Source organism: Pinus tabuliformis, chromosome J, assembly GCF_031772625.1.
Source record: "Pinus tabuliformis cultivar Carrire ecotype Pingquan chromosome J, CPIR1, whole genome shotgun sequence".
NCBI lineage: Eukaryota > Viridiplantae > Streptophyta > Pinopsida > Pinales > Pinaceae > Pinus > Pinus tabuliformis.
Window position 1 is genome coordinate 1567094679 of NC_142295.1, and position 14395 is coordinate 1567109073.

The window sequence follows — 14395 nt, forward strand, 5'->3', positions numbered from 1 at the left end:
TCAAAATCTGAATCGAGTGTTGGGCATGAGCATTATATCACTGCAATTTGATTCAATTGTTTTTAACAATTTCTTACTTAGACTTTTATCAATTCTTTACCTCAAACTTCTCATCATGAATGATTTTATTGTAAAATGTTGAATTTTGTTCTCATTTGCATTTCATCTTACTATTTTTTTATGGATTTGAAAATCCTTCCAATTAAGACAATGCAAGAGCATGTTTAGTTTCTTTTTGAAAATTATAGAATAGAATGCCGAATTTTGTTGTCAATTACATTTCATCTAGGTGTGTTTGATGGATTTGAGAATCCCGCTAATTCATCCAATTTAGTAGCTCGTTTAGTTTCATTTTGAAAATTTAAGAAAAATTGCATTTAAATTTTGCTTCATTTGAAATTTATTTTGAATTTTAAAAACTTGTCGGGAAGTTCTTTCTTACCACGTTTGCTTTGCCAGCTGTGATTTACTTTGCAATACATTTTGTATTGTTTCTGACTTCAATTTGTTATTTGGAAAGGTTGATAATGTTGTGATTTTATCTTGTCTTTTAACATTTAAAAACATCGTTGTTAATATTGATTCATTCTAATTTATATGATATGTGAATATGATACAAATGCAACTGATTATGGAAAATTCAATTCATTTTTTCTTATGTTATAGTTTTGTTATTTTGGATGTGCAAGTGCTACCAATGCATACAAAATTTGTTAAATATATTTGGATTATGTTTTCTTAAACCTTATTTTGCAATTCGATATTTATTTATTACTTTGCTTTTATGTGAATCGGTGAATGCATCATTTTCATGTGAGACTTAGTAGACTTTTGCTTATAATTTGTTTTGTTGTCTCTTGTATTAATCAGGGAAATCATTGAGAGTGGTAGTTCAATACCAAGTGGATATGAAAATTATTCTCTTCTTCCAATTCCAAGTGGTCAAGTCCAACAAAGCACAAACTCCAAGAAACCCTTGTTAAAGTTTGTGAAGACAATTACTACAAACAAGAAAAAGAGTAGTGGTGGTTGTGAAGAATGGATGTGCACATTGTGTAATCATATGTTTAAAGGAAGCTACACTAGGCTGTGGCATCATATTCTATCCCTATCTGGTGATGGGGTAAAAGGTTGTATATGTACCACTGAGAAAATGATGGAGTTGACAAAGCTTCATATGGCTTCTTTAGGATCCAATGTAATGTACTTGGACAATGATTGTAATTTTAAAGCACCTAGATCTTCTTCCCATGATATGGAAGATTCGGTTAATCAAAATGCATCAAACCAATTTGAATCTGTGGGGACGTCTACTTCTGGGAGGAGTAAGAGGTCTGTTAGTTTTGCTCCAGAATTTTTTTCTAAAATCTACAATGTACTACATAGGGATGACGCTGATGATGCTATTGCTGATTTTTTTTATGGCAAATGGAATGTCATTTAATGCTACCCATTCTCCACATTACAAAGAAATGGTGTGAAAAATCATAGTTGTTGGTCTAGGATATGCACCTCCAAATTACAAGAAAATGAGGACATCATTGTTAGGTAAGGGGGTGACAAGAATACAGGGGCTTATGGACCCCCTTAAACAATCTTGGATTTATTCAGGATGTTCAATAGTTATGGATGGTTGGACATACATTCAAAAAAGGCTATTGTTGAATATTATTATTACATCTCTAGCTAGGCCCTATTTTTTAAGAGAAGTTGATTGTAGTGGGAAACTAAAAGATGCTACCTTCATGTTTGAAGTATTGAAAGAAGCAATTGATGAGCTTGTTCCTTCAAATGTAGTACATGTAATCACAGATGCAACCCCTTTTCACAAAGAAGCGGGTTTGATGGTTCAAAGTCGATATAGACATATCTTGTGAACTCCTTGTTGTGTACATGCCTTGAATAATGTCCTCAAAGACATTGGCAAAATATATTGGATTATAAAAGTCATTTTAGGTGCAAGAGATCCACAAATGTACATTTGCAACCACCATGCCTCTTTAGCAATATATAGGATGTATCCAAGGAAGAGGTTTTCGAAACCTGCAAAAACAAGATATGCTACATACTTCATTCTTCATCAACATATGGCTGAGGTGCATGCATCCTTACAAGCCACTGCTATTTCCCAAGAGTGGAATGCATGGTTTGAATCTAAATCAGTGCAGGAAAAGAAGATAAGAAAACAAATTCTCAATGATGTGTTACAAATATAAATTACATAAACTAAAACAAATATAGATAATGTAAATAATAAATAATCAAATATTGATTATGTTAAATAGTCATTAACTTAAGTGAAAAGGCATGTCTAAAAGATATGCCCAATCATGAAATGACATCTGCCTAGGTATATATGCGGGTCCTCATTGTAACATTTCTCATCTTGTACATTTTATATATATTAATAAATTATTATTACAAATACTTTTTTTTTGGTGTGTGTATTTTACATTAAAAGTCAACAAGCCATAAGTTTTGTTGCTTCAGTGGTATCAGAGCCATGCAAGACTTTGAATATTATCCACTACACAAAACGAGTCTTTGAATGTTGTTCGCTGCACAATATGCCATTACGTTTACATCCTGAATTCATTGAGAAGTTTAGTAAAATTCAAGAATATCTTCAACAATGGGAAAAATCATATGCATAAGTTAAAGAATGTCTAAAGGAAATCGATAATAAGGAAGATGATAGCGACAGTGAAGAAATGAAACAAGGTGAAGCAGAAGAAGAAGATTTTGATCAAAATGATGATAATAAGGATGGAGATGAGGTGGATGAGGACTGCCTTGAGAAGAAAGAAAATGAACAATATCATACCAATGAGAAAGATGTTGAAGAAGGCATGGATGATGATGAAGAGGAAAATGTTGCAAAAGAACTTAAAGAAGAAAGTGATCATGGAAATGGGGATGAAGGATTGAGTGTGAAGGACATTCACATGACGAATTTCAACATTTCTGTTGGAGGTCGAGAACTCATTAAGGATGGTTCAATTACTTTGTTGTATGGCAGACACTACGGTCTGATTGGAAGGAATGGTACATGGAAAACAACACTATTACGACTTATGGCCATGCATGCAATTGATGGTATCCCCAAGAACTTCCAAATTTTACACATAGAGAAAGAGGTAGTTGGTGATGATACTATTGCACTGCAGTATGTTCTAAACTCTGACTTGGATAGAACTCAACTCTTGGAGGAAGAAGCTAGATTGGTGGTACAATAGAGATATGTTGACAAGGATGTTGCTACTAGAATGGGTGATTTGAAGCTCAATAGACCCACTGAGGATAAGGATACGTCCAAGAGGCTTCAACAAATATATAAAAGGTTTGAATATATTGATGCTTATTTTGCGAAGTTTCTCGCATTGTCTATTCTTGAAGGACTTAGTTTCACTCCAGATATGCAACAAAAACCATCAAAAACCTTTTCTTGATGGTGGCATATGAGGATTTCTCTTGCACGAGCTCTTTTTATAGAACCCAACTTGCTTTTACTTGACGAACCCACTAATCACCTTGATCTTCATGCAGTTCTATGGCTGGAATCATATCTTTTGAAATGGCCAAAAACATTTATTGTTGTGTCACATGCTAGAGAATTCTTGAACACGGTGGTTACATATATTTTACATTTACATTTACATGGGCAAAAGCTAATAAGTTACAAGGGTGACTATGATACATTTGGGAGAACTCGAGACAAAAAACTGCATAATCAACAAAAATATTTTGAGTCAAATGAACGCACAAAGGCTCATATGCTAGCTTTCATTGATAAGTTCCGTTATAATGCAAAAAGCGCTTCACTTATTCAATCAAGAATCAAGGCTTTGGATAACACTAGTCATATGTATGTTGTTGTCAATGATCCAAACTATAAATTTGAGTTTCCCACTCCTGAGGATAGTCCAAGTGCTCCAATTAACAGTTTCAGTGATGCATCATTTGGATACCTAGGGGGACCTCTATTGTTCAAGAACCTAAATTTTGGTATAGATCTTAACAATCGTCTTGCGATGGTTGGTTCAAATGGTATTAGAAAGTCAACTTTGATAAAGTTAATTTCAGGGGAGTTACAACCAAGCTTTGGTACAATTTTCCGATTAGCAAAGGTTCACATGACTGTCTTTAGTCAGCACCATGTTGATGGGCTTGATTTGTCATATAATCCTCTATTTTATATGATGCGGTGCTTCCCTGGTGTCTTAGAACAAAAGCTAAGGGCACATTTAGGGTAGTCTGGTATCACAAGGAACCTTGCACTTCAACCCATGTATACATTGTCAGTTGGTCAGAAACGTCGGGTAGCTTTTGCCAAAATTACCTTCAATAAGCCTCATATTCTTTTGTTGGATGAGCCTTCAAACCATCTTGATCTATATGTTGTCGAGGCACTTATTCAAAGACTCATTCTCTTCCAAGGAGGGGTTTTAATGGTTAGTCATGATGAACATCTAATTTCTAGAAGTGTTGATCAATTATGGGTGGTATCTCAAGGAAGAGCAACATATTTTAATGGAACATTTCAGGATTATAAAAAGACCTTGCCCAACGATTCTATAAATCCTCTCAAGTGTCTTTACGAGATGTGTGAGCACCACCTCTGGTTACACAGTGCCATCAAATGAGCAAGGTTATCAATCAAACGCTGCACCGTCGTATTTGCTGTCCACCAATTTTACTTCGCCGTGACACCTCTGAATCCACATTGCCAAGTCTGCAGTCCACACTGTGTCCACCGCCAATTCCCATCTACGTATTGTCTCTCCTCAACCCGCTGCCTTGTCGTCGCTGCCAAATCCATGCTGTCGTCCAGTTCAAATTCCGTCCACGCTGCCAAGTCTATGTTGTCGGTCGTGATCCTCTTCGATCCGCTCCCTGTATGTTAATTCCTAGACAAATTGAAATGACATGGTGTACGGTGAAACAGTGGATAAGTCAAACAATGGGACTCTGCCCTGTTGAGTCATTGCGGTCCATTAAGTTACTAGCTATATATTGTATATAGTTATGAAATATAAAAATTAATTAAATTGATTTATTGATTTATATAATTTAATTAATCTAATTATATACTTTAATTAATAATAATAATAATAATATTATTATTATTAATTAATTAATTTATTTGTATAATTTCATTAATCTAATTATTTAAGAAAAAAAATCATCATAATAATATTATTTAAAAATAAACAAATCTGAAGGAGAAATCGAAAAAACTTGATTCCAAGACAATAATACCGATGACTTACACATACCGGAAAAACGTGGGCAAGGAAGGAATTATTAGCGAATAAGATTTGAGGACAAAACTTTTCGAAGAGGAAGGCAATGTTACTGATTACATAATTAAAATGAATATAAATAATGTAAATAATAAATAATCAAATATTGATGATGTTAAATAGTCATTAAGTTAAGTGAAAATACATGTCTAAAAGACATGCCCAGCCATGAAAGGACACCTGCCTTGGTATATATGCAGGTCCTCATTGTAACACTTCTCATCTTGTACATTTTATATATAATAATAAATTATTATTACCAATACCCTTTGTGTATTTTACATTAAAGGTCAACAAGCTCCAATTGTGCAGTTAATTAGGTATGCAAATTCTAATTCCCCCACCCGTGGAGAAGTTTATGAATGTATTGATAGCATGGTAGGCAAGATAAGTCACATCATTTGGGATAGAAACCCCTCTTTGGAGTTCTGCAATGAAATTAAAAAGATAATAGGGAAGAGATGGATCAAACTCAATACCTCTCTTCACATGGTTGCTTATGCCCTTAATCCAAAGTGGTATATGGAGAGACCAAATAAAGTTCTACCGATTGATGATGAACAAGTGAAACAAGGCTTTCTTGATGCCATATGAAAAATATATACACTTAATGAAGCAACTATAATGCAGGAACATTTTATTGATTTTGCTACCTTAAACCCTTCCACATTCTCTCAAGATGCAAGGGTGGACATCAACATTTCTACACAAATGAATCCCATTGGATGGTGGAGAATGTATGGGGGGAAGCCCAAGATCTTTGAAATCTTACCTCACACCCGCTATCTCAGGTTTCTAGTTCGTTGACAACTGAAAGGAGTTGGTCTAGTTATAGTTTCATTCACTTTGTTAAGAGGAATAAGATTACCTCTAAGAGAGCAGAGAAATTGGTTTATATGCATAGTAGTCTTCAACTTCGCTCAAGGAAGCTACCTGAGTATTTATAGGGCCCTGTAGCAAGATGGGATCTGATGCTAAGGATGATTCTCAGATTGATGATGATGAGGATAATCCTTCACCAAATGCAAGTTTAGTTGGCATACCTTTGGGTAGCATCGCAGGTGATCGTGATATTGATGATGGAATTGGAGTGCTTAGCGAGGCTCAAGGTTGTATCGGAATATTACACTTTATGATCATCTTCAACTTTAGTCTTTAATGTTATGTTTTGGCCTTTGAGAATTTTTGGACCATGTATTACTCTACCACTTTGGGCATTTGCCATTTTTTTTACTATGTACTACATTGTGCATACTAGCATTATGAATATGAATATGATGAGTTCTTTGATTTTCACTATGTTTCTTAAATTCAAAAGTGTCCCTTGAATCATTTACATTTTCAAATTTTCATTTTTGAAATTGATATTCTTATAATGAATTAAAATTTTAATTGATTTTAATATTTGAATATATTGATTATTATATAAATTATATAATAGAGAAAATATTTTTAATTTTTTTATTATATAATATTACCACTCCCAATAAGCTATTTCCTAGAAATTTTGGGGAAACCTCTAGTCGTTCCAGACACCTGTACCTAAGTTCCCAACATTCCCACATTCTAGAAACTCATGCAACGTTTCTTTTTTGTTTATATAATATTACCGCTCCCAATTAGCCGTTTCCTGGAAATTTTGGGGAAACCTCTAGCCATTCCGAACACTTGTACCCAAGTTCCCACATTCCAGAAACTCGTGCAACATATTTATTATGTAACAAAAGTTTCTACACAATAAGGGGTTTACATGTAGCAAGGATTTGGAGTAGATTTTGAACAAAATTTGATGTTGGACAGAATTGAAATTATTTTAAATAGGGTGCATAAAGCTTGGTATTGAAGTGATTGAAAGCTCAAGTAGGGATCACGAACATTATATCTACATGAAACTCACCAAAGATCAATTCCACTCATGTTATAGGTAACAAAATCTTCATCTATAGTCAACCCAAAGAATAAAAACAATAATTTATGTTGTGATAAGGGATCCTGGGTTGTTATAGAGATCTCTACACCAAAAATATCCTTAAGAGTATATAGGAATGAAAGTGGGTCAACTTGACTCAAGAATAAGTAGACCAAGTAGCTAGGATGGTAATGGGTTTAGCTTCCTTTTTATAGTAATGATGAGTATGTAGAGTAGATGGGGAATTTGAAGCAAAGGGGAATAATCCTATACTTTCTCCATGGCATGTCTAAATAATCAAAATTTGTTCAATAATGCATGCTAAATTGGGAGGAAACAATCATCTTCTTGAATTCTTATGACAGAGGGACAATTTTTGTCTTCACTAACCCTAAAGATCATTTAGAAATTTCTTTGACTAAGAAATTACCTCAATGTTTAAAATTAGTCTTGCATTGGGAAAGGTGAGATACATGAACCTATAAAATGCATGATTTTCTTGTTGAGCAATAACTCATCAAATTAGATCACTTTTTTTTTGCGCGCGCTCTGCTCCTCTGCGAGCTTCCGTTTAGGTCAGCGATCGCTGCCAGGACTACCCCACCGCCATGGGTGCGCCAGGGGGTGTGGAGCCCTCTCCCACCCCTCCATCATCAACAACAAAGGCCTTTCGAAGTCTGCTATCGCAGAAAGGAAAAAAACGATCCCATCTCGACGTCCCGAAGTTCATCAAAAAGCTTGATGAAATCCCAGAAATTGCTTTGCCGGAAGATCAACCGATCAAAATCGCCCTTGCCTTGGCTGACAGAGGTTTAGTGGGGCAATTTATGGGTCGTTGGCCAACAACAAAATCGACTGATGAATGGGTTCAATGAAACTGGAGGCCCCTGCTGCCCAACAACGTGATCTGCTATGCGGTCGGTAGAGGTTTTTTCATTTTCGAATTCACTACCAAGGAAGACCGAGATCTGGTGTTCAGAAACGGTCCATATTTCATGGGAAATCAAGGTCTCTTTCTGAATAAATGGACCCCCGACTTCGACCCTTCAGTCGATGTCCCAAAGGAGGTCCCTGTTTGGGTCCGGCTACCCAACCTACCAATACACTGCTGGAGCTTCCAATCCCTGCAAAAGATAGGAAACGGACTGGGCAGATTCATCAACAAAGCTGATAACAAGGGCCAATACACCTACGCCAGAATCTGCGTGGAAGTTGACTTGGAAGCTGGTCTGCCGGAAGCCATCAAACTTACAGTTGGAGATTGGCACCACTTCCAGAAGCTGGACTACGAGCAACTGCCCTTTAAGTGCAGAATCTGCCATGAGCACGGTCACTTTCAACGAAACTGCCCCAAAGCACCATCAGGGGACAAAGTGGAAGAAGAAGGATGGAAAGAAATAAAAAAGGGCAAGGTAGTCTCAAAGCCAAACGAGCAGAAGAAATCAGGACCAATGGGGAATCCCCAGACCAATGCCAAGACCAAACCAGTTTCAAATGATGGCCCCTCCTCAGGTGAAAAGGTGGATGCCTCAGAGAACCATGAAGAAACTGAAGATCAGTCGAAGAAAGGGAAAGAAACCGAAGAAGAAACAAATGTCCCCCTAACAGAGGCTGATCAAGGGGGAAACGCAGGCAACGACGAGCACATTAGTCTTGCCTCTGACTCAGGGGAAGAATCAGAAGAAAGAGACTCCGAATCAGACAGCTCACAAATTACTCCTATCAAATCGACCAGGGGCCAGAAATCCAAGAAGAAACAGAGAGAGGAGAAAACTTATCTGGATGTTCTCCAAGGCTCCCAGAAAACTCTCAAAGGAATGATGAACACCAGATCCGGGCGCAAGCACAACAGGGCTCCAAAAGGAGCCACTCCTTCCCAACCCAGTAAATAATGAAGTACATCTCCTGGAATTGCAGAGGATTAGGTAGCAGGCTGAAAGAAGATGCCCTGAAATACATTGTGAGGTTGCATTTGCCTGAAATCCTTCTCATCCAGGAGACAAAGATGGAGGAAACTCTTCTCCTCCATTCCAGCAAAACATTCTGGCGCAAAGGCCTTGGTAGAGCTGTCAGTGCTAGAGGTGCCTCTGGTAGGATTGCCTCCTTCTGGGAGAGCTCCAAATATGACTTGACTCACGAAGAAAGTTTCCATCATTGGATTTTCACTCAGCTCCTCCACAAAGACTCTGGTCAACAAGTAAGTATGTTCAACCTTTATGCTCTGGTCTCTCCAGCGGAGAAAAAAATTTGCTGGGACTCGCTCCAGTCTTTTCTTTTATTGCACAATCCAGAAAACATCATTATTGTAGGGGATCTGAACGTTACTCTAGCCGCTGAAGAGAAAAAAGGTGGTTCTCCTGTAAGGGACCCAGCTAGAGAATGGGTAGAAGATATAATGATTGGCTGGGATCTGGAGGATATCAAACCTTCAGCTGGGAAATACACTTGGTCTAACAAAAGGTTAGGTCCCAACCACATAGCTGCTCGTTTGGACAGATTCCTCGTCCAAGCCTCCTTCCTTACTAGTGGTCTAATGGCCTCATCCAAAATTCTTCCTAACTGCACTTCTGATCATAAACCCATTAGTCTCTAGCTCTCCATGGATGGTTTTCTTGGCCCCACTCCCTTTAGATTTAGCCCTTTGTGGATTCAACAAGAGGGTTTCCATGAGGTGGTTTTTGAAGTCTGGAACCGGAAAGTCCCGGGATCCCCCTTCTTTGTGTGGGAAGAAAAGTTGCAGGCTCTTAAGAGAAGGCTCAAGGAGTGGGCTAAAACTCTGAAAACTCCAGCTGCCAAGAGAAAAGAGTCATTAGAAAACCCTGGTGCCCTCCAATCATCAATGGAGGATTCTGCTGTTACCCAAATTCTGCTCCAAAAAGAAGTTGAGTTGCAAAAAGCCCTCCATAAAGCTAGTAGGGACGAAGAGGAGTATTGGAGACAAAAATCCAGAAACTTATGGTTACAGGCCGGCGACAAAAATACTAGTTTTTTCCATAAGCAAGCCGAAGCTCGCAAGCAATTCAAAAATGTATCAGAAATCCGCTCCCAAGATGTAGTGGTTAAAGATTTTGAAGGCATCAAGAGAGACGCCTTCAATGTTTTCAAAGAACTTTATTCAGCGCCTGCTGACCCTCCTGGTGGGCTCCAGTATTATAGCAATAATGCTACAACTCCTGGAGCTTCCTATCTCTAATTTTATCAACCCGGTAGTTCGTAACAAACTTGGAAGCGACGGTGCTGTATGCACAAGTACTAGCTCTTGTCGCAACTATCACTTGGTCAGCTGGCACAAGTCCGCTAGGGCTCAAGCCAACTTCTATATATTCTCAGAAGAAGCTTTCTAAATGATGGACGAAGGCTACCTCAAAGGAAATTAACCTACTTTGCAAGAATGAATTGAAAGCCAACCAAACATGGAAACCCTAGTAAACCCTAATCTGACTAGTTTAATCTCTATGATGCAATGGTGGGAGTGCAAACTTCTAGAAATGATGCCATTACTTCTAGTGAGATGAGATGCATGAATTTAAACTAATTTCATTGAAGAGAACACATTTTTGTATTTTTGCTCAAGTGGGTGGAGTTATTGTGATTGTGATTCTTACTAGGTCTTGACTGTGCAGGGGTAGTTCAAAGGGAGGAAGGCTTGGGAAAGGTCAGGAGGGCTCTGAGAGGTTCCAGGGGATCCATCACATCATTCCACAGAAGTCCACAACGTTCAGGTGCTTGGCAACCGTGTTTGCAGGCTTCTACAGGATGTCTGCAGGGGATCCTACAGGAAACTCGGGATTTCTACAGGAAGTCTGCTAACTTCTACAGGATGTCCTACAGTCGGAGTTTTGGGTAATGGAGGAGTGAAGGAACTGTATGGATGGATGGGTATGATGAAAAAGGAGCTTGAGATGGCCTATGGACAGAGAGATGAGGTGGAGAGAGAGTGGATAGAGCTGGTTGGTCGATAGAAGGGTAGAGGCAATGGAAGGCCGAAAAGATTGAGCAATGTGGACAGAAGAAGGGTTGGAAGGCAAATGAGCTGAACAGAGGATGAGTAGGTGGCTTAGGCACGGTTCAGAAAGATAAGAACACGATGAAGTGGTGCTGCGCAGTGTAAATGAAACAAATCACCCTTATCTTGCATGTAAACGAAAGTTCACCAACCTATTCTAACTGTTTTATTAGGAATCAAAGAACAGCAATGTAAGTTGAAAGGAATTCGTGCATGATACTGAACCAAAGAGTCATTACTCGAGATAAAATCGCATGGAAAACTCTTCAATCGAAAACATTACAAAAATACTTGCATGCATATGTTAAAACAATGTTTTTTTGGCAATTGGCACGGTCTACACTTCCGGTCCCCAAACAGAGGTGAAAGTGAGCATGCATTCAACCTTTTTGAACTCAACTTAACTTCAATCTCCCTACGCTAATTCTGAACTAATGAAACAACTGCATTCATGAAACTAACCTACATAACCAAACCGAAACAGTCAACTCAGCAAACTGTATTTTTCAAGTGCAAGTAAAGGAAAGAAATGCAATGAAAAAAAAAGTAACAATACAAAGGAAAGGAGGTCTATTGCTCTCAGGTTGGGCCCTAACCTGAGAGCTATAGCTCCCCTAAGAACTCAGAATCGAATCCAAATCTGACTGCCTTTTATTAAATAATCATGAGTCTAACAACATGCCAAAATTGGCTTACAAAGAGCAAAAACAGAGCTACAGCTCGTAATCCAAAATCTATAACAAAAGTTCAAGAGTCTCATCGAAGGCAACAGCCTTAATATTTATACATGATGAGGGCCAAGCTGGCCTCCTCAATTAGTGGAGCTTGGCTGTCCAACTGAAAGTAAACTGCTGTTCCTGTAGAATCCGTTGGCTGCCTTCTAGCTCGGTGGTGATAGACGTTGGAGCTCGGAGTTGGGGTGGAGATCACGAGGGAGGTCATTCAAGGCTGTGGAAAACCTCCCTATAAACCCGCAATGCCACCTTGGCTGTCTCCTTTTCTCCATTTGCGTGGTCTTTGCTCCATTTAATGCCAAAAAAACCTGAAATCATCATGTATTAGCCACATAGGCATAATGACTGCCCTTCTTCCTACAAATAACACGAATATACTAAGAAATGATGCATAAGTGATAAAAAATGAAGGGTTGAGCAAGGTAAGTAGGCCAAATGAGCCCAAATTGTTACCAAAATTTGGGGCTCATCATCACCCCCCAGCTAAAATATTTGCTCATCCTTGAGCAATTTTGCTTCGGCTCCTTGTCCTTGGCCGGGAACTAGGCTCCGGAATACGCTCTTTCTTTCCTACTCTTGGTGGCTCTGCCTGTTCTGCCCTTGGTGGTGATGAGGGTGCCGCTCCTTCCCTCTTCTCTGTTTCCTTGACCTTGGGCCGGGCTTTTGAAGTCGATTGGTCCACCCTTCCTTTCCAAGTAGTTGTTTTTGGGCTCCCCCTCTCGTAGGTGACCGATATCTTCGAGGGGGACCTCTCACTGGGTGAAGTAGGGGCATCCCCTATAGTGATTTGGCTGCTGGATGGAGGCTGTGGCTTGCCCGTCTTTATTCTCACACTTCTTCGAGCTTCAAAGTATAGAGGGGTCTTCCTCTTTCTCTTCTCCTTTGGCTTAGGAGGTGTGCTGAGGCCGGCCAGCACAGCTGCTGTCTCCCTTTCATGAATGTCAGCTTTCTTCTCCTTGGGTTTCACTTTTTCAGGGCTTCCTGTAGAAGACCCTGTTTTAGTCAATTTTGGGCTTCCTGTAGAAGACCCAGTTTTAGTAATTTTCGGGCTTCCTGTAGAAGACCCTTTTTCAATAATTTTCGGGCTTCCTGTAGAAGCCGGTTTCGGCTTTCCTGTAGAAACAGGTGTTGCCGCCTTGGTTTGCTTTTCTGCATGGGTTTTGCTTTTTGACTTGGTTGCGGTCGCTGTCGAGGCACTCTTGCTGATGTGGACCTTCTCAGCCTTGTCCACTCTGCCTTGCAACCTTTTTTCTCTTGCTGTCAAGATGGGTGTGTCATCTTTCTCCTTGTCATCCTTTTTCTCTTGTTTCTTCTCTTGCTTTTTCTTCTGCTCTGTGGTCGGGGCCTTTTGGCTTTTTTCTTTCTTTAGTGCGGCCACTGACTCCTTCTCCTCACTGCTAGAAGAACCGAGCTCTTCGGTTAGCATCTTTATGTCCCCGTCCTTTGTCAAATTTCTGAAGTCTTCCCATGAGAGAGGAACCTTGTATGTGTGGAGCGCATCCTCCACGAGGAGTTTGATCAGTCCATGGTGGGCTACCTGGTCTGGTATGCCTTCTTTCAGCTTGGTTGCACACTCAATCAGAGACTGTAGTAGAAAGTAAGGGAGACTGAGTTTGTTTTCTACAGTTAGCTCCATCTGGTGCCGTAATTCATTGAGTAACCGAAAGTGGTACCTGTATACAATGCTAAAACGGCCTTCGCAGGTGATGTACTTCATAATTTGCAGGTTCACTTCATTCCATGGTGGCAGTAAACTGGTTCTACGAACCCCATTTTTGTCTTCTGAGAATTCCTCCTCTGGTGGAAAGAATTCTTTCTTAGCTTGTTGGCTTAGTTTCCTTTCTTCTTTATCCCATGGTAATCCCATTGGGAGCTCCGTAACTCGGCTGATGAATTGTGGGGTGAGTTTGAGGCTCAGACCCCTGAAGGTAACGGTGGCCAATGTTTTAGATTTCGGCCTCAGAGCTTGCAAAACTCTTCTGCCACTTCGTCATCATAGCCCTGCAATTTGTCATAGAAGGATATCCATTGTGCTCGTGTGAAGAGCTCCACCACCTCAGGATTTTCTCTTAACTTTGTTGAATTAGTGGGCTCCCTTCTGATGAACCCACCCGGCATTGTGAAAAAAACTGCTGTGTTAGCTGGAGGTGGCAAGTGGGGAAGAAATTCGGTCTACTGGGATGGAGCGTAGGATTATGCCTCTGTCATGCACATAATTCACAAAGCTTACCCCCTGCAAACCTTTAACACAGCTAATTATACTGACATCCTGTAGGATGACAGTTCATGCACGACAGACAACAATTGCAACAATTTTTCTTCGACCAGACTGTAGACGACGATTCTGCCACCTTCAAAAACCAATTGCATGGAGAGTTCAGGCTTACATTTTTAATCCACCACCTTTTGACGTGAGGAACCTGACTTCCTGTAGAAACAACTT

General features: G+C 39.4%; 1 pseudogene; it reads left to right on the forward strand.

The window, feature by feature from the left end:
- The first annotated feature begins 2849 nt into the window (after nucleotides 1-2849).
- On the forward strand, nucleotides 2850-4643 carry LOC149233478 (ABC transporter F family member 3 pseudogene; annotated as a pseudogene).
- The last annotated feature ends 9752 nt before the right edge of the window (nucleotides 4644-14395 follow it).